At 40.5% G+C, this 23,827-nt stretch overlaps 1 protein-coding gene across 7 annotated transcripts in view; it reads right to left on the bottom strand.

Moving 5' to 3' along the window:
* The window catches only part of SHLD1 (shieldin complex subunit 1), a 101,764-nt gene that overhangs the window by 36,621 nt on the left and 41,316 nt on the right, over nucleotides 1-23,827 (bottom strand). Inside the window, exons 4-5 of one of the 7 annotated variants that reach the window (XR_009690074.1) lie at nucleotides 19,417-19,743; nucleotides 18,184-18,274 (exon numbers count right to left, since the gene is read on the bottom strand). The exons of the other annotated variants lie outside the window; for them this stretch is intronic. The gene's annotated coding sequence lies outside the window, so the exon portion shown is untranslated. Of the gene's footprint in view, nucleotides 1-18,183; nucleotides 18,275-19,416; nucleotides 19,744-23,827 lie in introns of those variants that run through there. 7 annotated transcript variants of the gene reach the window in all.

The following is a 23,827-nucleotide window of genomic DNA, read 5'->3' as shown; positions in this document are numbered from 1 at the left end:
AAAAGCCCCTAATCCTTCAGCTACACTTTAAAAATTCAGAAGTCTTTGATCCATTTGCTCTCAATTTCCCTAGTGAACCCCTCTTACTTAGTGAGGTGAAATACTCATGTTCCAATAAGGAAAGTAGGTAAGGACATTTACAAACAATTTACAGGTGAAAAATGGGAACTACCAATTCAGACCCCCAAAAATGTTCCATTTCACTGGTAGAGGTAGAAAGTAGACTGGTTGCCAGGTGGGGGTAAGGGAAATAAGGAGTTGGTGTTTAATGGGTAGAGTTTCAGTTTGGGAAGGAGAAAACGTTCTGGATTTGGATGGTGGTGATGACACCACAGGACATGTTGCCACTTAACTGTGCATTTTATTAATAAAAAAAAGGTTAATATGGAAAATTTTTATGTTATGTGTATTTTACCACAAATGAAAAAAATACTGCACTTCACTGGCAAAGAAATGCAAATTAAAACAATGAGACAGAAGTTTGTACCCATATTCTATCAGCAGTGGGCATGGATGGCTGTGGAAGAGGTGGATGTCATCCAGGACGCAGGGAGATCAGCCTCCTCACAGCTTGCTGGGTGGAGGAAAAGCAATGTCATCTTCCCAGAGGGCTAGGGGACTCAAATGCTTTGACACTGTCATTTGCCTGTCAAGAGCCTATTCTAAAGAAAGCATCAGCACCCAGACTGAGAATATGAAACTAACTACATACATATGCATTCACTGTATGCTGAAAGGCCAGAAGGGTGTCACCAAGGGATGACAACTTGGAGGAGTATCTGGAAGACAGAAAGCACAGTGGGCAAGACAGAGCATAGAATTCAAGGGTGCCAGGCACCCATACCTGTCCAACTGAAAGAAAATGGCATGCAAAAAGGAGTTTTCTAGCAGAAATCAGAAATGATCCTGCAATCAGATGCAGGAGGAACTGGAGGGAGAAAGTGTGGGGCAGGGAGAAGAAGGAGTTCTCTCTGGATATTATTTAAAGGGATCAGGACAGTTGACCCAGCTTTTTCATGCTCCTCTTGCACCCTCATCAAGAGGCTCTTTAGTTTCTCTTCACTTTCTGTCCTTACAGTGGTGTCACTTGCATATCTGAGGCTGTAGATATTTCTCCCAGCTATCTTGATTCTAGCTTGGGATTTATCCAGCCTGGCATTTCACATGATATACTCTGTATATAAGTTAAACAAGAAAGATGACAATACACAGTCCTGGGCTCCTTTCCCAAATTTGAACCAGTCAGTTAGCTTGAAATCAACATTAAAAAAATGAAGATCATGGCATCCAGTCCCACTCAGTTCAGTTCAGTTGCTCAGTCATGTCCAACTCTTTGCAACCCCAAGGACTGCAGCATACCAGGCTTCTCTGTCCATCACCAACTCTTGGAACTTATTCACACTCATGTCCATCAAGTCAGCGATGCCATCAACCATCTCATCCTCTGTCATCCCCTTCTCCTCCTGCTTCAATCTTTCCCAGCATCAGGGTCTTTTTCACTGAGTCAGTTCTTCGCATCAGGTTACCAAAGTATTGGAGTTTCAGCTTCAGTATCAGTCCTTCCAATGAATATTCCTTAAAAATAGACTGGTTGGATCTCCTTGCAGTCCAAGGGACTTTCAAGACTCTTCTCCAACACCACAGTTCAAAAGCATCAATTCTTCAGTGCTCAGCTTTCTTTATGGTCCAACTCTCACATTCATACAAGACTACTGGAAAAACTATAGCTTTGACTAGACGGACCTTTGTTGGCAAAGTAATGTCTCAGCTTTTTACTATGTTGTCAAGGTTGATCATAGCTTTTATTCCAAGGAGCAAGCATTTTTTAATTTCATGGCTGTGGTCACCATCTGCAGTGATTTTGGAGCCCCCCAAATAAAGTCTGTTACTGTTTCCTTTCCATTGTTTCCCTATCTATTTGCCATGAAGTGATTGAACCGGATGCCATGATCTTTTCTGAATGTTGAGTTTTAAGCCAACTTTTTCACTCTCTCTTTCACTTTCATCAAGAGGCTCTTTAGTTCTTCTTCGCTTTCTGCCATAAGGGTGGTGTCATCTGCATATCTGAGGTTGCTGATATTTCTCCTAGTAATCTTGATTCCAGCTAGGGATTCATCCAGCCCGGCATTTTGCAAGATTGTACTCTGCATGCAAGTTAAATAAGCAGGGTGACAATATGCAGTCTTGATGTACTCCTTTCCCAATTTGGAACCAGTCTGTTGTTTCAGGTCCAGTTCTAATTGTTGCTTCTTGACCTGCATACAGATTTCTCAGGAGGCAGGTCAGGTGGTCTGGTATTCCCATCTCTTTCAGAATTTTCCAGTTTCTTGTGATCCACACAGTCAAAGGCTTTGGTGTAGTCAATAAAGCAAAAGAAGATGTGTTTCTGGAACTCTCTTGCTTTTTCAATGATCCAATGGATGTTGACAATTTGATCTCTGGTTCCTCTGCTTTTTCTAAATCCAGCTTGAACATCTGGAAGCTCACGGTTCACATACTCTTGAAGCCTGGCTTGGAGAATTTTGAGCATTACTTTGCTAGCATGTGAGATGAGTGCAATTGTGTAGTAGTCTGAACATCCTTTGGCATTGTCTTTCTTTTGGACTGGAATATAAACTGACCTTTTCCAGTCCTGTGGCCACTGCTGAGTTTTCCAAATTTGCTAGAATATTGAGTGTAGCACTTTAACAGCATCATCTTTAAGGATCCAGTCCCATCACTTCATGGCAAATAGATGAGGAAAAAGTGGAAGTAGTGACAGATTTTATTTTCTTGGGCTCCAAAATCACTGGATGGTGACTACAGCCATGTAATTAAGACACTTGCTCCTTGGAAGAAAAGCTATGACAAACCCAGACAGCATATTAAAAAGCAGAGACATAATTTTGCTGGAAAAGGTCCTTATGGTCAAAGATATTGTTTTTCCAGTAGTCACATATGGGATGTGAGAGTTGGACCATAAAGAAGGCTGAGCACCAAAGAATTGATGCTTTCAAATTGTGGTGCTAGAGAAGACTCTTGAGACATGGATAGCAAAAAGATCAAACCCGTCAAACCAGAAATCAACCCTGAATATTCATTGGAAGGACTGATGCTGAAGCTGAAGCTCTAATGCTTTGGCCACCTGATGGAAAGAGCCGACTCACTGGAAAAGACACTCATGCTGGGGAGATTGAGGGCAGGCGGAGAAGGGGGTGACAGAGGATGAGATGGTTAGATAGCATCAGTGACTCAATGACATGAAGTTGAGCAAACTCCAAGTGACAGTGGAGGACAGAGGAGCCTCGTGTGCTGCAGTCCATGGGGTCACAGAGTCAGACATGACTTAGCGACTTAACAACAATGATGCCAACAGCTGACCCAGTTCTACCCCAACACACACCATAAACATGTTCCTTCTCAGAGCTGCCGTCTCTGATGTGAGTCAGCAGGATGCAACAGAAAACACATGGGACACTGATGTGCTCAATGGCATTATCTGCAAGAGTAAAAATATTAATAATAGCTGGCAAAGATAGCTAATAAATTATAGCATATCTATACAATTCAATGTTTTTCAGTGATTAAAAATTTATTTTTGAATTTAAATGATATCAGAAAAGGCTCATGTCGAAAGGAAATAGACAACTGGCAAAAATTGAATTGGGTCTGTGGAATAATCCACAGTGAAGCTCTGTATTAACGTTGATTTCTCTGACTTTGATAACTGTACTACAGTTATATAAGAGAATGTCCCTTTTTTAGAAAATATACACTGTACTACAGTATTTATGAGTGAAGGAGCATCATATCTACACTTATTCTCAAATGATTAAGAGAAAAAATAATATACAAAAAGAATGATGAAGCAAATGTGGTAAGAATATTTTCAGTGAGAGAATATGGATGAAGGGTATAATTTTTTTGAAAAGCAAATAACCCAATTAAAAAAAATCCAGTGATAAGGACAGATAATTCATAGGAGAATAAAATGTCTAAGAAAATTAAATAGAGTGATGCACAAACCTTACTAGTAATCAAAGAAATGCAAATTAGAACCATGAATTCTTGTTTTTCACCCATGTCAGCAAGGATGTGGGAACACAGTCGCTCTCAGACATTTTTGACAGTTTTTTGGAGCGTTAGCAGCACTTACGTAACAAATTTGGAAAGGTGCCTGCCTTTTGATGCAGTAATTCCACCTTCTAGGCACCTATTCTACAGAATGAAAAAAAAGCTGCATGCAAAATTATACATAGAATGACTCTTATTTGGTTAAAATAAAGCTACAAGTAAATCACAAAAATGGCAACAATGATTTAAGGATTATCTCCAGGTTTTAAAAAGAAGGGTTTCTTCTCAGTATTGCTTTTTAAAAAATACATGAAATACTCAAGCAAGCAGGAAACATACAAAAGCAAAAATAGCAAACCTTCATGAACCCAGGAACCATAGTTAAGTGATGTGAACAGTTATAAGAAAATAAGTCATTAGATGTGCTTGAAGACCATCCCAACTTCTTTCCACCCTTTTCATCTAGAGTTTCTTCTTTTTAAGCGTTCTTCTTTAAGTTTGTCTGTATTTTACAATGTTAACTTACTACCCTTATAATAAGAACAACCCTTCTGAAAAGCAGCATTGAATGGAAACAGAGAGAATGATGAAGCAAATGTGGTAAGAATATTCTCAGTGGGAGAATATGGATGGAGGGTATAACTTTTATGAAAAGCAAATAAGCACATCATTTGCACACTGCTCAGAATGTCTGGAGGACTTTGGTAACTCCCCCTGACTATTTGTTACTGGAGAAATCAGGGTACTGCCATAAGACTGGCTACTTACAAGTCTCTGAGTGGAAATAAAATGCCACTTAGAAACCAGAAGCTTTCACATTTGAAGGCTCAGTAACTCTTCAGTGGTCAAATACCTGCTGAAACAGCAGTTGCAACATGACTGCACTCAAAGGAAGGTGGGTGCTAATAAATTTTTCTTTTAGCCCAACCATTTTGTAACACTGAGGAATTCAAATTCTAGAGCAAGCATGTAACTTGGCCAATACCAGGCCTGGATCTCACATGGAGGAGACCAGACCAGCAGCCGGACACCGGATCCCTCTTTCCCTTTGTGGAAAATGAGGGCTAAAAGGCACCATGGCTTTGATGTGATCCCAGGATGTTCCACTGACAACAGGTTTCCTCCTTGATTCCCCAGACCTGGAGCCTGGTCAGTGTCCCCTTCAGTGGACAGACAAGAAGGGGTTTTTCCCTTGTACTGGGTCCCTGATCTTGCCCAGGTTGAGATTGTTCATTCAATCTCAGAAGTCTGCAAGTGATCAATCCGTGCCTCTCAAGTGTCAGCTCTTTCACCTAACAGATGATAAGAAACTATAGAATTGGCCTCATGGCTGGGATTTAGGGACACACACATGCACATGCACATTCACAACCTCTCAGATCTGGATTTTCACTTGGTATCTCTCAAGAAGACGAACAACAGAAGCAGTATATATTAACTCACCTGACCCAACATGATGGACTTTTAAATGAAATTTTGTCTGATCAAAGCCGACATGGTAGCCAAGCCTCCAACATGACCCCTAAAGGTCCCCATCTCCTGGGGTTCATGAAATTCTGGAATAGCCTCCTCCCATGCTGTAGCAGGGTAGGCCCGTGTGACACGCAGAATATGGTAGGAGTGATGGTCTGTTGCTTCCAAGATCAAATTATGAAAGGCACTGTGGCTTCTGTTTTGAGCACCCTCCACCTCTCTCTCTCTCTCTCTCAACTCACTTGGGGAGAAGTCACCTTCCATGTCTTGAGGACACTCAGCAGCCCTATGCAGGGGCCTGGAGAACTGAAAACTCCAGCCAGGAGTCACACAAGTGAATCTTCTTGGAAGCAGATCCTCTAGTTTCAGCCAAGGCTTGACTGCAACCTCATGAGACCCCTTAAGCCAGAAACCCCTAGCTAAGCCACTCCCAGATTTTTGACCCCCAGAAACTGTGAGATAATGAATGTTTGTTGTTTTAAGCTGTTGAATGTTGGGGGTAATTTGTTATCACTCCCAAACAGTGATAACTCAGGTAACTGAGGTAACTGAACTCACTGTCCCTCAATACTCAGTATGCTACAACAAAGTTTTTACCAAGCTATGTTTTAGAGTTTAAAAAATGTTGGTCACATGCAGACATAGAGAATGGACTTGTGGACACAACAGCGGGGAAGGAGTTGGGGGTATAAATTGAGACAGCAGCACTGACATATATACACTACCACATGTAAAGTAGATAACCAGTGGGAATCTGCTATATAACACAGGGAGCTCAGCTCAGTGCTATGTGATGACCTAGAGAGGTGGGATGCAGGAAAAATGGAAGGGAGTCACAAGAAGGAAAGGATATATGTATACTTACAGCTGATTGATGTTGCTGTACAGTAGAAACTAACATGACATTGTAAAAAAACTAAAATTTTAAAAAAATATATTGGTCACAGACTTCCACATAATTTTAAAGCCCTTTATTTAACATATCTATAACTGATGGACCCATAATTTCTTATTTTCTCAGTTGATTAAACTCTGATAGTGAACGATATTCCAAAGGATTACAAATTGCTGCCATAACCCAATACCCAGGCAAACTGTGCCTTTCCAAGTAGGATGGGGAAATTCTATTTTATGAGGCTTTCAGGGTGATGCTTCCCAGCAGGCTCCCCCTGAGCAGGCTGCAGAAATCCTCTGTGTGGCTCTCAGACAGCTTGATTTGGGACAATATATCGGGCTGTTAGGGATGGCCTGGCTGGCTTTGTCATCCCCAGTCTCTTTCTTCAGAACACTGTAAATCAAAGGCCCAGGCTAAAGCTTATACATCAAACTCAGAGATGAAAAGAAGACAAGACCAAAGGAGCCATACATAAAACCTTCCCTGTGAGATAGCATGATAGCAGGCTAAGAGATCATTTAACATCAGCCTAAAGTAACACATTCCCATCTTTATTTTATGAACTTTACTTGGACTTCCACAACCGTTCCTTTTTAAACCTACCTATGACAAACAATTCGGAGTTTACTGGTAAAAATATCACGGTGGGAAAATGTTTTCTAATCTGGACGTTTCAGAAATGGATTTTGTGGGTTTTCTATCACTAAAGGGTAAATTCCAAGACAAGAAAGACTGTTTCTAGCTCATACTTCCTCCCCAGAAGCTAGCACAGAGCTTGTTCAATGAATAGCTGGTGAATAAATGTACCGAATTTACTTTCCATCTCTGAAAGCCTACAGTCAAAAGGTATCAGCTGAGTGCCTATGGATACAGCATGGTGCCCTTGCATTGCTCCTTAGCTGTGAGGGCCATGAAAGTTAACACGGCATAGACCTGAAACTGAAAAAGAATAGCAGGCCCCCATGTGTGTCCACTGGAATTCAGTAGCTCTTTAGGCATAAAAACAAATGTGTGACTTTCTTAGCAAACTAAGTGCTGCTTTAAATATTCTATAGAGTTCTGATGGTGCCTAAAATCAATAAACATTAATCAATAAATACCACATTATATGTGGCAAAGACAAAGCAGTTACAAAGGTGAGCATTATAGTTAAAAACCAAAGTTTGAGATTGAAAATAATGGATAACGGTAAGTGTAGAGATGATTTTTGTCCTTCTAATGTTCTGTATTTTCAAAGTCTCCTACAATTAGCATGTATTGGTTTTAAAAATAAGAAGAAAATAAATGATATTCCTGTAGGGGCAGAATCAGGTGAAAGGGGAAAAAATACTAGGCAAGTTAACAAAAATGAGTCAGGGAAAGGTACCCTCTGCTGGTGAACCATAACGATGACTAGAACGAACTTCAGAGTCTGCTGTGCCCTGTTCAAATCTCAGCATTGCTGAGCATCTTAATCACTCTTGGCAGCTCTATGTCATCTAACCTATAAACTGGGGACAAGATCTCTGCCTTTACTTAATATTGAAAAATAGTAGAGAAAAAAATCTAAATCACCTCTCACAAAACTTCATGGCAAATAGATGGGGAAAAAGTGGAAACAGTGACAGACTTTATTTTCTTAGGCTCTGAAATCACTGCAGACAGTAACTGAAGCCATGAAATTAAAAGACACTTGCTCCTTGGAAGAAAAGCTAGACAAACCTAGACAGCATACTAAAAAGTAGAGACATCACTTTGCTGACAAAGGTCTGTATAGTCAAAGCTATGGTTTTTCCAGCAGTCATGTACAGATGTGAGAGCTGGACATAAAAAAAGGCTGAGAGTCAAAGAATTGATGCTCTCAAGTTGGTGCTGGAGAAGACTCCTGAGAGTCCCTTGGACTACAAGGAGATCAAACCAGTCAATTCAAAAGAAAATCATCTCTGAATATTCACTGGAAGGACAGATATTAAAGCTGAAGCTTCAATACTTTGGCCACCTTATGCAAAGAACCAATTCACTGGAAAAGACCCTGATTCTGGGAATGGTTGAGGGCAGGAGAAGGGGACAATAGAGGATGAGATGGTTGGATGGCATCCTTGACTCAATGGACATGAGTTTGAGTCAACTCTGGGAGATTGTGAAGGACGGGGTTGCAAAGAGTCAGACAAGACTGAGCAACTGAACAACAAAAACCTCAGGCAGTGATACAATTATCTGGTACCAAACTTGCCCTTCTGCTGTAAATAACCAGAAAATAGGACAAAATGTATGGAACAACTCTTTTCAAATACTGGACACAGGTGGTATAGGATCCCTGAGAAAAGGGAAACAAAACAAGATGAGCTGGGACTGCCCCAGTTTCCTGCCTGGAGGCATTTTCTGGACCACAGTGCAGGAGTGGTATCTAAGCAGATCCCAGTAAGGAGGTAGATACGAGTGTAAGGTACTTGGAATTTGTGAGGCTAAGTCCTAGAGAGGAGGGCGCTACACAGGGAAAGAGCTCCAGAGATTGGAACAGGTATTCTTTTTGCATCTTTTACTGAGCACATGATCTTGATTTATTTTGAAGGCAAACCATTCAACATTACAGTAATTCACAGTTTTTGTCCCAACCACTAATGCTGAGAAGCTGAAGAGTCGAATAGTTCTATGAAGACCTATAAGACCTCATAGAGCTAACAAACAAACCAAAAACAGATGTTCTTTTCATCATAGGGGATTAGAATGCAAAAGTAGGAAGTCAAGAGATACCTAGAGTAACAGGCAAGTTTGGCCTTGGAGTACAAAATGAGGCAGGGCAAAGGATAACAGAGTTTTGTCAAGAGAAGACACTGGTCATAGCAAAAACCCACTTCCAACAACACAAGAGATGACACTACACATGGACATCACAAGGTCAATACTGAAATCCGATTGATTATATTCTTTGTACCCAAAGATGGAGAAGCTCTATACAGTCAGCAAAAACAAGACTGGGAGCTGACTGTGGCTCAGACCATGAACTCCTTATTGCAAAATTCAGGCTTAAATTTGAAGAAAGGAGGAAAATCACTAGGCTATTCAAATAAGATCTAATTCAAATCCTTTAAACTTAAATATTGGAGTTGATGAATAGACTCAAGGGATTAGATCTGGCAGACAAGACTGCCTGAAGAACAATGGACAGAGATTCATAACATTGTACAGGAGGCAGTGACCAAAACTATCCCAAAGAAAAAGAAATGCAAAAAGGCAAAATGGTTGTCTGAGGAGGCCTTAAAAATAGCTGAGAAAAGAAGAAAAGCAAAAGGCAAAGGAGAAAGGGAAACATATACCCAACCGAATGCAGAGTTCCAGAGAATAGGAAGGAGAGATAAGAAGGCCTCCTTAAATAAACAATGCAAAGAAATAGAGGAAAACAATAGAATGGAAAAGACTAGCGATCTCTTCAAGAAAATCAGAGATACCAAGGGAACATTTCATGCAAAGATAGGTATGATAAAGGACAGAAATGGTATGGACCTAACAGAAGCAGAAGATATTAAGAAGAGATGACAAAAATGCACAGAACTATGCAAAAAAGATGTTAATGACCTGGATAACCAGAATGGTATGATCACTCAAGTAGAGCCAGACATCCTGCAGTGTGAAGTCAAGTGGACCTTAGGAAACATCAGGAAGTGATGGAATTCCTGCTAAGCTATTTCAAATCCTAAAAGATGATGCTGTGTAAGTGCTGTACTCAATATGCCAGCAAATTTGGAAAACTCAGCAGTGGCCACAGGACTGGAAAAAGTCAGTTTTCATTCCAATCCCAAAGAAGGGCAATGCCAAAGAATGTTCAAACTACCATAAAATTGCATTCATTTCACATGCCAGCAAAGTAATGCTCAAAATCCTACAAGTTAGTCTTCAATAGTATGTGAACCAAGACCTTCCAGATGTACAAGCTGGATTTAGAAAAGGCAGAGGAAAACCAGACAAAGACGCCACAAAAAAAGAAAACTACAGGCTAATATCACTGATGAACATAGATGCAAAAATCCTTAACAAAATTCTAGCAAACAGAATCCAACAACTTATTTAAAAAATCATACACCATGACCAAGTGGGCTTTATCCCAGGAATGCAAGGATTCTTTAATATCCGCAAATCAATCAATGTAATACACCACATTAACAAATTGAAAGATAAAAACCATATGATTATCTCAATAGAGGCAGAAAAAGCCTTTGACAAAATTCAACATCCATTTATGATTAAAACTCTCCAGAAAGCAGGAATAGAAGGAACATACCTCAACATAATAAAAGCCATATATGACAAACCCACAGCAAGCATTACCCTCAACGGTGAAAAATTGAAAGCATTTCCCCTAAAATCAGGAACAAGACAAGGGTGCCCACTCTCACCACTACTATTCAACATAGTTTTGGAAGTTTTGGCCACAGCAATCAGAGCAGAAAAAGAAGTAAAAGGAATCCAGATAGGAAAAGAAGAAGTGAAACTCTCCCTGTTTGCAGATGACATGATCCTCTATATAGAAAACCCTAAACACTCTACCAGAAAATTACTAGAGCTAATCAACGAATATAGTAAAGCTGCAGGATATAAAATTAACACACAGAAATCCCTTGCATTCCTATACACTAACAATCAGAAAACAGAAAGAGAAATTAAGGAAACAATACCATTCACCATTGCAACAAAAAGAATAAAATACTTAGGAGTATATCTTCCTAAAGAAACAAAAGACCTATACATAGAAAACTATAAAACACTGATGAAAGAAATCAAAGAGGACACAAACAGATGGAGAAACATACCGTGTTCATGGATTGGAAGAATCAATATTGTCAAAATGGCTATACTACCCAAAGCAATCTATAGATTCAATGCAATCCCTATCAAGCTACCAACGGTATTTTTCACAGAACTAGAACAAATCATTTCACAATTTGTATGGAAATACAAAAAACCTTGAATAGCAAAAGTAATCTTGAGAAAGAAGAATGGAACTGGAGGAATCAACCTGCCTGACTTCAGACTCTACTACAAAGCCACAGTCATCAAGACAGTATGGTACTGGCACAAAGACAGAAATATAGATCAATGGAACAGAATAGAAAGCCCAGAGATGAATCCACGAACCTATGGACACCTTATCTTTGACAAAGGAGGCAAGGATATACAATGGAAAAAAGACAACCTCTTTAACAAGTGGTGCTGGGAAAACTGGTCAACCACTTGCAAAAGAATGAAACTAGAACACCTTCTAACACCATACACAAAAATAAACTCAAAATGGATTAAAGATCTAAATGTAAGACCAGAAACTATAAAACTCCTAGAGGAGAACCTAGGCAAAACACTCTCCGACATAAATCACAGCAGGATCCTCTATGAGCCACATCCCAGAATATTGGAAATAAAAGCAAAAATAAACAAATGGGACCTAATTAAACTTAAAAGCTTTTGCACAACAAAGGAAACTATAAGCAAGGTGAAAAGACAGCCCTCAGATTGGGAGAAAATAATAGCAAATGAAGCAACAGACAAAGGATTAATCTCAAAAATATACAAGCAACTCCTGAAGCTCAATTCCAGAAAAATAAATGATCCAATCAAAAAATGGGCCAAAGAACTAAACAGACATTTCTCCAAAGAAGACATACAGATGGCTAACAAACACATGAAAAGATGCTCAACATCACTCATTATCAGAGAAATGCAAATCAAAACCACAATGAGGTACCATTACACGCCAGTCAGGATGGCTACTACCCAAAAGTCTACAAGCAATAAATGCTGGAGAGGGTGTGGAGAAAAGGGAACCCTCTTACACTGTTGGTGGGAATGCAAACTAGCACAGCCGCTATGGAAAACAGTGTGGAGATTTCTTAAAAAACTGGAAATAGAAATGCCATATGACCCAGCAATCCCACTTCTGGGCATACACACTGAGGAAACCAGATCTGAAAGAGACATGTGCACCCCAATGTTCATCGCAGCACTATTTATAATAGCCAGGACATGGAAGCAACCTAGATGCCCATCAGCAGACGAATGGATAAGGAAGCTGTGGTACATATACACCATGGAATATTACTCAGCCATTAAAAAGAATTCATTTGAATCAGTTCTAATGAGATGGATGAAACTGGAGCCCATTATACAGAGTGAAGTAAGCCAGAAAGATAAAGAACATTACAGCATTACTAACACATATATATGGAATTTAGAAAGATGGTAACGATAACCCTATACACAAAACAGAAAAAGAGACACAGATGTACAGAACAGACTTTTGGACTCTGTGGGAGAAGGCGAGGTGGGATGTTTCAGGAGAACAGCATCAAAACATGTATATTGTCTAGGGTGAAACAGATCAGCAGCCCAGGTTGGATGCATGAGACAAGTGCTCGGGCCTGGTGCACTGGGAAGACCCAGAGGGAGTGGGTAGAGAGGGAGGTGGGGGGGGAGGGCGGAATGGGTTGGGGAATACATGTAAATCCATGGCTAATTCAAGTCAATGTATGACAAAAACCACTACAATATTGTAAAGTAATTAGCCTCCAACTAATAAAAATAAATGAAAAAATAAAATAAAATTTTTTGAATAGGCACCTAAAAAAAGAAAAGGCAGAGGAACCAGAGATCAAATTGCCAACATCTGTTGAATCATAGAAAAAGGAAGGGAATTCCATAAAAACATTTACTTCTGCTTCATTGACTACACAAAAGCCTTTGACTGTGTGGATCACAACAGACTGTGGAAAATTCTTAGAGATGGGAATACCAGATCACCTTACCTGCCTCCTAAGAAATCTGTATGCAGGTCAAGAAGCAACAGTTAGAACCGGACATGGAACAATGGACTGGTTCAAAATTGGGAAAGAAGTAGACAAGGTTGTATGTTGTCACCCTGCTTATTTAACTTATATGCAGAGTACGTCATGTAAAATTCCGGGCTGGGATGAATCCCTAGCTGGAATCAAGATTGCTGGGAGAAATATCAACAACCTCAGCTATTCAGATGATATCACTCTAATGGCAGAAAGTGAAGAGAAACTAAACAGCCTCTTGATGAAGGTGAAAGAGCAGAGGGAAAAAGTTGACTTAAAACTCAACATTCAAAAAACTAAGATCATGGCATCCAGTCCCATCTGTTCATGACAAATATATAGGGAAAAAGTGGAAACAAGGGCACATTTTATTTTCTTGGGCTTCAAAATTACTGTGGAAAGTAACTGCAGCCATGAAATTAAGACATTTGCTCTCTGGAAGAAAAGCTATGACAATCCTAACCACCGTAATTAAAAAGCAGAGACATCACTTTGCCAACAAAGGTCCGTCTAGTCAAAGCTATGGTTTTTTCAGTAGTCATGTATAGAGGTGAGAGTTGGACCATAGTGAAAGCTGAGCACCGAAGAATTGATACGTTTGAATTGTGGTGCTGAGGAAGACTCTCAAGAGTCCTTTGGACAGCAAAAGATCAACCCAGTCAATCCTAAAGGAAATCAACCCTGAATATTCATTGGAAAGATTGATACCGAAGCTGAAACTCCAATAGTTTGCCCACCTGATGTGAAGAGCCAACTCACTGGGAAAGACCCTGATTCTGGGAAAGATTGAGGGCAGGAGGGGAAGGGGCATCAGAGGATGAGATTGTTGGATGGCATCGCCAACTCAATGGACTTGAGTTTGAGCAAATTCCAGGAGACAGTGAAGAACATGGAAGCCTGGTGTGCTGCTGTCCATGGCGTCACAAACAGTCATACAAGACTGAGCAGCTGAACTAAGTTGTGCACATTTATGGTGAAACTCCATAAAGCCAGGCAAAGCCAGGGAAGTTGAGCTGAACAAGTCCAAAACCTTGCCCAGGGCTGGAAGACTGCCGTGTTCTGGCAGCCATAAGGAACTATTGCCATAAGGAACCAGCCATAAGCTGACCATTCAGCAGTGATCCAGTAAGGCCACAACTTGGTAATAAGCTAAACTAAGCACTGAGTAAAGGCTACACCAAAATCTCCCTAATGAACTTTAAAACAAGCCTGAAAAACAGGAAATTGATGAGCAAGTAACTTAACTGTCCGCCAAAATGAACTTCAGTACTTTTTAAAGATCTCAAAAAAAAACGTTGATGTCAACAACGTAATATCATGAAGTCCAAGCAGCTAGTAGAACTTAACTAGACATGAGAAGTAGAAAAATGTGACCTATATCCAGAAGAAAAATCAATCAGTAGAACTATATCTTGAAAGGAAAGAGATGATGGAATGAGCAGACAAGAACTTGGAATAGCTATTATAAATATCCTCAAGGTTTTAAAGGAAAGCATGAACACTGTGAGTAAAGAAATAGGAAGATCTGTGATAGTTTTGTTTCTTTATATATATATAAAATTTTATTTATTTTTGGCTGTACTGGGTCTTCATTGCTGCATGGGCTTTTCTCTAGTTGGCATGAGTGGGGACTATTCTCTATTTGTGGTGTGAGGGCTTCTCATTGTGGTAGCTTCTCTGGTGGAGCATGGACTCTTAAGGTATGCGGACTTCAGTAGTTTTGGCTTCCAGTTTCCAAGCGCAGGCTCAGTAGTTGTGGCACACAGAACGTAGTTGTTCTGCAGCATGTGAGATCTTCACAGATCAGGGGTCGAACCTGTCTCCTGCATTGGCAGGCTAATTATTTACCATGGAGCTACAAAGGGATCCCTATGATAATTTAAAACTGGCCCTTTTATACTATCAAGCATTTCAGTCACAATATTGGATCTTCAATATGATATCATAGAAAAAGTATGAACCAGGAACCAAATCAGAAGAATAAGTTTCAGATCCACTTCTACCATTATCTTGCTATGGCACTCAGGCCCCGATTTGCATTTTCTGGAGTCTGAGATTCTCATCTGTGAACTGAAGATGTGGACCTAAGTAATATTAGTTGCTCAATTTTTCTGATTTTAAAGTCACAATGCCTCCTGTTTACCTGTAGGGAATGGATTCTTGAAGCACAAAATTCATTCATCCAGCATTTCACTTGAAATCAATACTTAAGGTAATTCCACGGCAGAGCAGTGGTTAGGACTCCATACTTTTACTGCCAAGGGTGAAGCATCAATCCCTGGCTAAGATCCCATAAGCTGCATAGCACAGCCAAAATATATGTGTTGTTGTTGTTGTCTAATAGCCTAGTTCAGTCTGACTCTGCGACCCCATAGACTGCAATATGCCAGGCCTCCCTGTCCCTCACCATCTCCTAAAGTTTGCCCAAGTTCATGTTCATTGAATTGGTGATGCCATCCAGCCATCTTATCCTCTGACACCCTCTTCTCCTTCTGCCCTCAATCTTTCCTGGCATCAGGAATTTTTCCAATGAGTCAAAAAAATATATATCAACTGTTATCAGTCAGGTTGTATGTGACAAACCTAGGCACAGAAATTTTCTGTTTCTGAAGAGGTTCTTGAATCTATCTGCCCAGGAAATCCTTATTTAAAACCAGAATATTGTGATTCAAGGAAAATGTATCTTTTTGGTGCTATAATAAAATCAATTAAGAATTTTTGAAAAAATGTAATTAGAGGGCAGAAATTTCTTTTAAAATATTAATACTTCTATTTGTAGCCAATTCAACACTCAGACGGTAAAGCATCTGCCTACAATCCCAGAGACCCAGATTTGATCCCTGGGTCTGGAAGAGCCTCTGGAGAAGGAAATGGCAACCCACTCTAGTACTCTTGCCTGGAAAATCCCATGGAAGGAAGAGCATGGTAGGCTACAGTCCATGGGGTTGCAAAGAGTCAGACACGACTGAATGACTTCATTCTTTCTTTCTTTCCATGACCCGAAACTCATGAGCTTCAAATTCTACTAGTTATGCCATTTTGTTGTTGTTATTCAGCTGCCAAGTCATGTCCAACTCTTTGAGACCACATGGACTGCAGCACACCAGGCTTCCCTGTCCCTCACCATCTCCTGGAGTCTGCCCAAGTTCATGTCCATTGAATGGGTGATGCCATCCAACCATCTTATCCTCTGTTGCCCTCTTCTCCTTCTGCCTTCAGTCCTTCCCAGCATCAGGGTCTTTTCTAATATGTCAGCTGTTTGCATCAGGTGGCCAAAGTATTAGAGCTTCAGCTTTAGCATCAGTCCTTCCAAAGAGTATTCAGGGTTGATTTCCTTTAAGATTAACTGCTTTGATCTATTAGTTTTCCAAGGGACTCTCAAGAGTTTTCTCCAGCACCACAGTTTGAAAGCATTAATTCTTTAGCACTCAGCCTTCTTTATGATCCACCTCTCACATCTGTACATAACTATCTGCTAGATCATAGTTTTGACTATATGGACCTTGGCTGGCAAGTGATGTCTTTGCTTTTCAATACACTGTCTAGGTTTGTCATAGTTTTCCTGCCAAGAAGCAATCATCTTCTAATTTCATGGCTACAGTCACCATCCACAGTGATTTCAGAGCCCAAGAAGAGGAAATCTGTCACTGCTTCCACCTTTTCCCCTTCTATTTTCCATGAAGTGATGGGACTGGATGCCATGATCTTAGTTTTAATATTGAGTCTTAGGCGGGTTTTTTCACTCTCCTCCATCACCCTTATCAAGAGGTTCTTTAGTTCCTCTTCACTTTCTGCCATTAGAGTGGTATCTGTATATCTGAAGTTGTTGGTATCACTCCCGGCAATCTTGATTCTAGCTTGTAACTCATCCAACCCAGCATTTCGGATGATGTGTTTGTTCTGTGTGTAAGTTAAATAAACAGAGTGACAATAAACAGCCCTGTCGTACTCCTTTCTCAATTCTGAATCAGCCAGTTGTTCATACAGGGTTCTAACTGTTGCTTCTTGACCTGCATGTAGGTTTCTCAGGAGACAGGTAAGATGGTCTGGTATTCCCATCTCCTTAAAGAGTTTGTTATGCCGTCACTTTTATATAAAAACAAATTCCCAAGAACAGAGAAAGAAGTGCCATAAAGTGAGGAATGCCACTTATGGCATGCCATAAAGTAAGATAATACTGAGAAGGAATTTTCAATGGTTATAAGGAGGTTTCTCAAAGGTCTGTCTTCTAGAGCAGAGGTTAGCAAACTTTTCCTGTAAAAGGCCATAAGACGATACAAAAGCAGGCCTTGGGTCAGGCTTGGTCCATAGGCCATAGTCTGCTAACCCTGGCTCTACAGTCTTATTTAGACATCATTGGTCTCCACCTCAGACTTCACTGAATTAGAATCTACATTTTAAAACAGACTGGTGACTGATATGGACATTACATTTAGAGAAGAACTGCTCTAAAGGCAGTGGTTTTTAAGTTTAGCTGCATATTGGAACTACCTGCTGCTGCTAAGTCACCTCAGTCACGTCTGACTCTGCGACCCCATAGATGGCAGCCCACCAGACTCCGCTGTCCCTGGGATTCTCCAGGCAAGAACACTGGAGTGGGTTGTCATTTCCTACCTGAGGAGGTTTTAAAAACTCCTGATTCCCCAGGCTGCCCGCTGTACCAATTCAATCAAAGCTGCTGGCAGCGGGTCCCAAGCATCAGTAATATCATTAAAGCTCCTTCCCAGGTGAGGTTAATCATTCTCAGCCAATGCTGAGAATCAAGGATGAAGAGGCTCACTTAGAACAATCAAATCAGCCACCAAGCTCATCTGCTAGCAGACAAAGAAGCCCAATGCCCCACCAGGCCTGCTCCCTGTCAAGAGATGAATGTATTCCAGAACTACAGAAATTCCCAAGGAGCATGAATGGTGACAACCAACCTTAGATCAAACTCGATGTCTCCTCCAATCCTCTGGTGGTGTGTAATTAGAAAGAATCGTCTTGGAAGCGCAGAACTTATTTAAAAGGATGTTACCAATTGCAGCCTCAAAAGTTGAACATCTAGCTAAAAGCAGAAAATTCAATAATCTTTTGTGACTTTGGAATTATGTTAAGGAATTAATTCTATAGGGCTGTGCTCAGAAGCATTTAAAATTCAGGAACATTTACCAGGAAATATACAGATGTTCCTTAATAAACCACCATTGAGTGCTCAGTACTTTTCTTTGAGCTTCGTGGGTCCCACAGATGAGACTTACTTTTTCCAATATTAATAAATAACACCTTTAAAGATGCTTCCTGGATTGATACTCAGGCTGCCATGGATGAGAAGCAGTAATAGGTATTTTGAAAAAAGCTGGCTCAATTCTTGGTATAAAGTCCAAAACAACCATCAGTCTTTTTTATTTGTTTCTTTTTGCTTTGTACTTTGAGGAGACAGTGCTATAAATATATGACTATTTCTCTAATTGCTATTTTCTGATATTTGCATTTTCTCCTCTTCCAAAGAAAAGTATAGAAGAGACTCTTTATCACAGAATTAACTGTATAAGCAAAAAGAAATACAGCATTAATTTACTTCACTAATACTTAAATTCTCCCAGCCTCTACACATGTCACATATCAGAGGCCTTTCCTAGCTGCGGTGTTTAAAATGCACCCCCATGCAGCAAGCCTTTTCTTCATAGCATCAATTGATACAGTACTTATTTCTTTGTTTTATTGTATATCTATCCCTTCTGTACCCCCTCCAACCAGGACCCTAGTGCTAGAATAAAAGCTCCTTGAAGGCTGGGTCTTTATTTTGCTCACTGTGTATGCCCAGTGCCAAGCGCAGGGCCTGACACATAGCAGACACTCAATAAACATTTCTTGAGTGGATGAATGAACAACATCTACTGCATTTTAAAGAATCCAGTCATTGGGGGTTCAAGTAAACAACCCAATACAACATGGAGAAAACAGAAAAGAAATCAGCATATTGGTGAGGTATTAACACCTAGTAAGAAAGATAATTTTTTCACAAAATGATGGGAAATTTGTGGAGTGACTGATATATGCTGTTTTTAAGATCTTTCCTTGGCAAAATAAAGAGATGGCCTGATCTCTGTTGGGCTTCAAAAAAGGAGAAAAAAGGAGGAGGAGGAGAGAGGAAGAGAAACCAAACCACCCAAATACTGCCAAATGTCCCCTGGGGGCAAAAATCACCTCTGGTTGAGAATCACTGCTGCTGCTGCTAAGTCACTTCAGTCGTGTCCGACTCTGTGCGACCCCATAGACGGCAGCCCACCAGGCTCCCCTGTCCCTGGGATTCTCCAGGCAAGAACACTGGAGTGGGTTGCCATTTCCTTCTCCAGTGTGTGAAAGTGAAAAGTGAAAGTGAAGTCGCTCAGTCATGTCCGACTCTTAGCAACCCCATGGACCGCAGCCTACCAGGCTCCTCCATCCATGGGATTTTCCAGGCAAGAGTACTGGAGTGGGGTGCCATTGCCTTCTCCGTGAGAATCACTGGTGTGGAGTAAAAACTTGAGTTACCTAAACAAAAGAGGGAAGACGGATGCATTGTTATAAGACATAGAATTATAGTAGAAGAAAATCTGTCCTGGCCTGGAGCTGGAGCTGCCGAGGGTCATTCTTGGTGGCAGAGTGGCAGTCCATTCAGGAACAAGCTGGACTGCGGCCCTGGGGACCCACCTCATGTGAGGCACACAGCTTTTTGAACACGGGCGCTGCTAATCAGACAGACATCTGACAGTAGGGCTTTGCCCACAAAAGGAAAAAGGGATTTAAGTGCGAACTCAGATTGTTCTGAGTTTATTTGCATGAATCTAATTCTAAGGAATCTGTTTCAGGAGAGCATCTCTGTTAACAATATCAAGATTTACTTTAAACAGTAGTTAGTATTCATTTCATGGAATTAAAATGGGTTGCCCATTTTTGTGCAAACATGTCCATTCAGTTCCTTTCTCCTGTTTACTCATACATCTACTTCTTTAGTGAGTTTTTAAATAGCTGTTTTAATCACTTGTGAACACAGTATTAGAAAGAAAAATCCACCCCAACATTTCTCACTTCCTTTTATGAGAAATTCTTTCAGAGTTCCACCTCTGGAAGAACATTCTAATGATGTATGTGCCACAACTCTGTATCTGCCACTATGGAAACTCATTAAAAAATGTTACTCCTTTAAATTCCTTCATGGCATATTAATTTGATGTTCTACAACAAATATTTTACCATGAAATAACTCCCAGAAAATACTAAGATCAATCTAACTAAACTGGCTTCTCTAGCCCTTCCACCAATTGTAAATGTGTTTCTTATACTTTCTTAAAGGGGTCATTTTTTGGTCATTGTATGTGTGTTAGACACTCTATCATGTCTGACTCTTTTTGCGACCCCATGGACTGTAACCCGCCAGGATCCTCTGTCCATGCAATTCTCCAGGCAAGAATACCGGAGTGTGTTGCCATTTCCTTTTCCAGGGATCCTTCTCAACCCAGGATCGAACCTGGGTCCCATAGGCTTCATTATAAATATTCTTCACTAATACCTACTAAATCACTAATATTTAAAATAAAGAGTGGGGTCTTCCCTGGTGGTATAGTGGATAGAAATCCTCCTGCCAATGCAGGGGACTCAGGTTCAATCCATGATCCAAGAAGATTCCACAAGCCCAGTAGCAATGGAATCCATGTACCACAACTACTGAGTCTGCACTCTAGAGCCTGCAGGCTGCAAATACTGAGCCTGCATGCCCTTGAGCCTGTGCTCCTCAACAAGAGAAACAACCTCAATGAGAAGCCCTTGTACCTCAATGAAGAGAAAGCCCTCATGCAGCAATGAAGACCCAGTGCAACCACAAAGTAAAATAGATAAACAAACAATTTTTTAAAATAATAAAATAAAGCATGAGACTTCTCTGATGGTCCAGTGGTTAGGACTTTACCTTCCAATGCAGGAGGTGCAGGTTTGATTCCGGCTTAGGGAGCTAAGCATGCCTCATGACCAAAAAACTAAAACAATTTTTTACAAGCAATGCTGTAAAAAATTTAATAAAGACTTTAAAAAATGGTCCACATAATTAATTAAAGCAATATAGTTCTCAAGGTATGATTCAACTAACAAGAGTATTCACCCATCAAATAAACTGAGTAAGATATGTATGAGGAAACCTATAACAAGGCTGTAAAAGTTAAAAAGTGGAGACAACCTAAACATCCACCAACAGACATCACATTCCATAAATTATGGTCCGATCACACAATGGGATACTACGCAGCCACCAAAAATATGAGATCTACGTGTATTAACATGGGAAGTGCTGTAATATAGCATTATGTGAAAAGAGTAAGATACAAAATGGTATGTATAGTAAAATTCTATTTGCATTTTTTAAAAAAATAGATATATGAGCTATTTGTGTATGTGTAATACGTGTTGTATATGTGTATTGTGAATACATATGTATAACTATATATATATGTAAGTTTATAATTGCAGAGAAAATGTCTAGAAAGATACATAAAAGTTATTTACAAAAACACACACACACACACAAAAAGTTATTTACAATCATCTCTAGGGAGAAATATTGAAGAGACACAGGACTTTTCCTTTCATACCCTTCTGTGCTATTTATTTTAATAACTTTGTAAAAAGGATGACTAAACCTTCATCACTAGTATCATAACTATCATACATATTCCAAAGTGGGAACCTCCCTCCAAAGATGAGGGAGTAAGTCTACAAGAAAGACACACTTTGGATTTTCTCTATTGCTCATTGTCTGAAATCCCTAATGGCTTCTAGGGGGCACAAATCCTGAAGCCTGACAAAGGAAGCCCATATGTCTAAAAAGGAAGTCTCCAGAGAACCACTTTTTCAACAGTGTTCAAATAATTTTAGGATATCTGGCTTGCCAAATTGGGAACATTCCACAGAAGTAGGACTCTAAATTATGAAACTGCTTTGAATAATGAAGTATCCTATATATTATTTTCAGAAATACTTCTAGAAGTTGGCAGTTACACTGTATTTCTGGATTTTAATTTTTCTAAACCAAAGTGATATCATTGTTCCCATTCTAAATCACAACTCAAGCACAACCAAATGTGGCCAAGAGCTGCCCTTGGCCCAGAGTAGGAAAGGGATATGAAGCAAAGGCTGACCAAAAAGACCACAGCCCTGTGGTGCTCCAGCTGAAAGCAGGGCGCACCGGCCTGGCATGTGGCTGCCAGCCAGCTGATTTCTAAGCCAGCATGCTCATGCACACAATGAGGAGTCAAGGTGGAAAATTACAGGTGATGGTTACAGAACCCCCACTTGCTCCCAGGTACTAAAAACAAGTCTTGCAGTGAAGGACACAATGTGTGGCATTCCAGTGGACAGCAACAGAGGGCTGGCAACCATCACTGCCACTCTGCACCCTCTGCCACCCTCAGGTCACTCAGTTTACATCCCCTGGACGCACAGAAACAAAAGCAGGGACACCAACAAGGAATGTTGGTAGCTTAACTGATGAGCACAGCACAGGCAGACAAGATGGCTAGCTAGGAAAGCCAATTCTACCACCACACTGAAGAGACATGCTGACTCTCAGTCTCTCCGTCCATGGCCAGAGGCAGATGCCAGTCACCTCACCAGCTCCAGGGACAACGCCATGGGCCTCTGTTCCATGTCCATCAAGATTACCATTTGATTTCTTTTAGCCCTAAACCCAATTCCTTCAGAACTTGGGAAGTAGTTTATCGAAACTCAGTCCTGACTGGTAAGAGTGGAAATGGCCACAGGCATTTGTGGTGGTTAATCTATTTTCTTACAGTAATATAGGAAAATGATCAATGCTCTTAACCATCACAAGATATGGGATATATGGTTAAGAAAAAGAGACAAGCAAATATCACTTCAATATGGAGGAAGAATGTATAATCCAAAACTCTATACATTATGAACCACTGAGTCTGATGCTTAAACAAGAGTTAAAGTGTGGGGTGGGGCTGCCATTTGTGACACTTATTGAGTCTCAACCCCACTGGTTATGTATTATCATCCCCATAGAAGAGATGAGAAACTGAGGCTCAGAAGTTCTTAACATGTCTAAGGACACCCAGTAAAAAGTGATAAAGCCCTTTAAACCCCAACAGCTATACTTCCTTCCCATTCAACAGAGAAAAGGAGGTTGCCAGGCCCAGGTGTCAGTCCTATCGCAGGAGGCTCGTCTCTGTCTGATCACAAATTAAGCAGAGAGTTCAAGTATTTATAGTCCTACTTTGTTGTCTGCCCCAACAAAGAAATTGAAAAATGTTCCACTTGCAGAAAGGTAAAATTTCTTTATTTCAAGAAACTAAAAGGGGGATGGGACATTGATTGAGGGACATTGAGCGAGGGAAACACACCCATGTTACTGCAGCTTTGTGACCGTTAGGCCAAGAGCTGGGCACAAGGTAACAGCTTTCCTAAGTCTAGCGAGACAACACTATCTTCTGCAAGGGAAAGGGGGCGTTTAGAGTTAGTGTTATAAGACTTTTGTTTTTCCCTCAGCTGATCACTGTGGAACACTGCCAGGCTTCCTGCTGCCTGGACTTGACAAGAATTCCTGGGCTGAGCAAAGGCCTTA

The sequence above is a fragment of the Dama dama genome, chromosome 23, assembly GCF_033118175.1.
Source record: "Dama dama isolate Ldn47 chromosome 23, ASM3311817v1, whole genome shotgun sequence".
Classification (NCBI taxonomy): Eukaryota; Metazoa; Chordata; class Mammalia; order Artiodactyla; family Cervidae; genus Dama; species Dama dama.
Note: the sequence above shows the minus strand (reverse complement) of the source record. Positions and strands in the feature narration are given on the sequence as shown.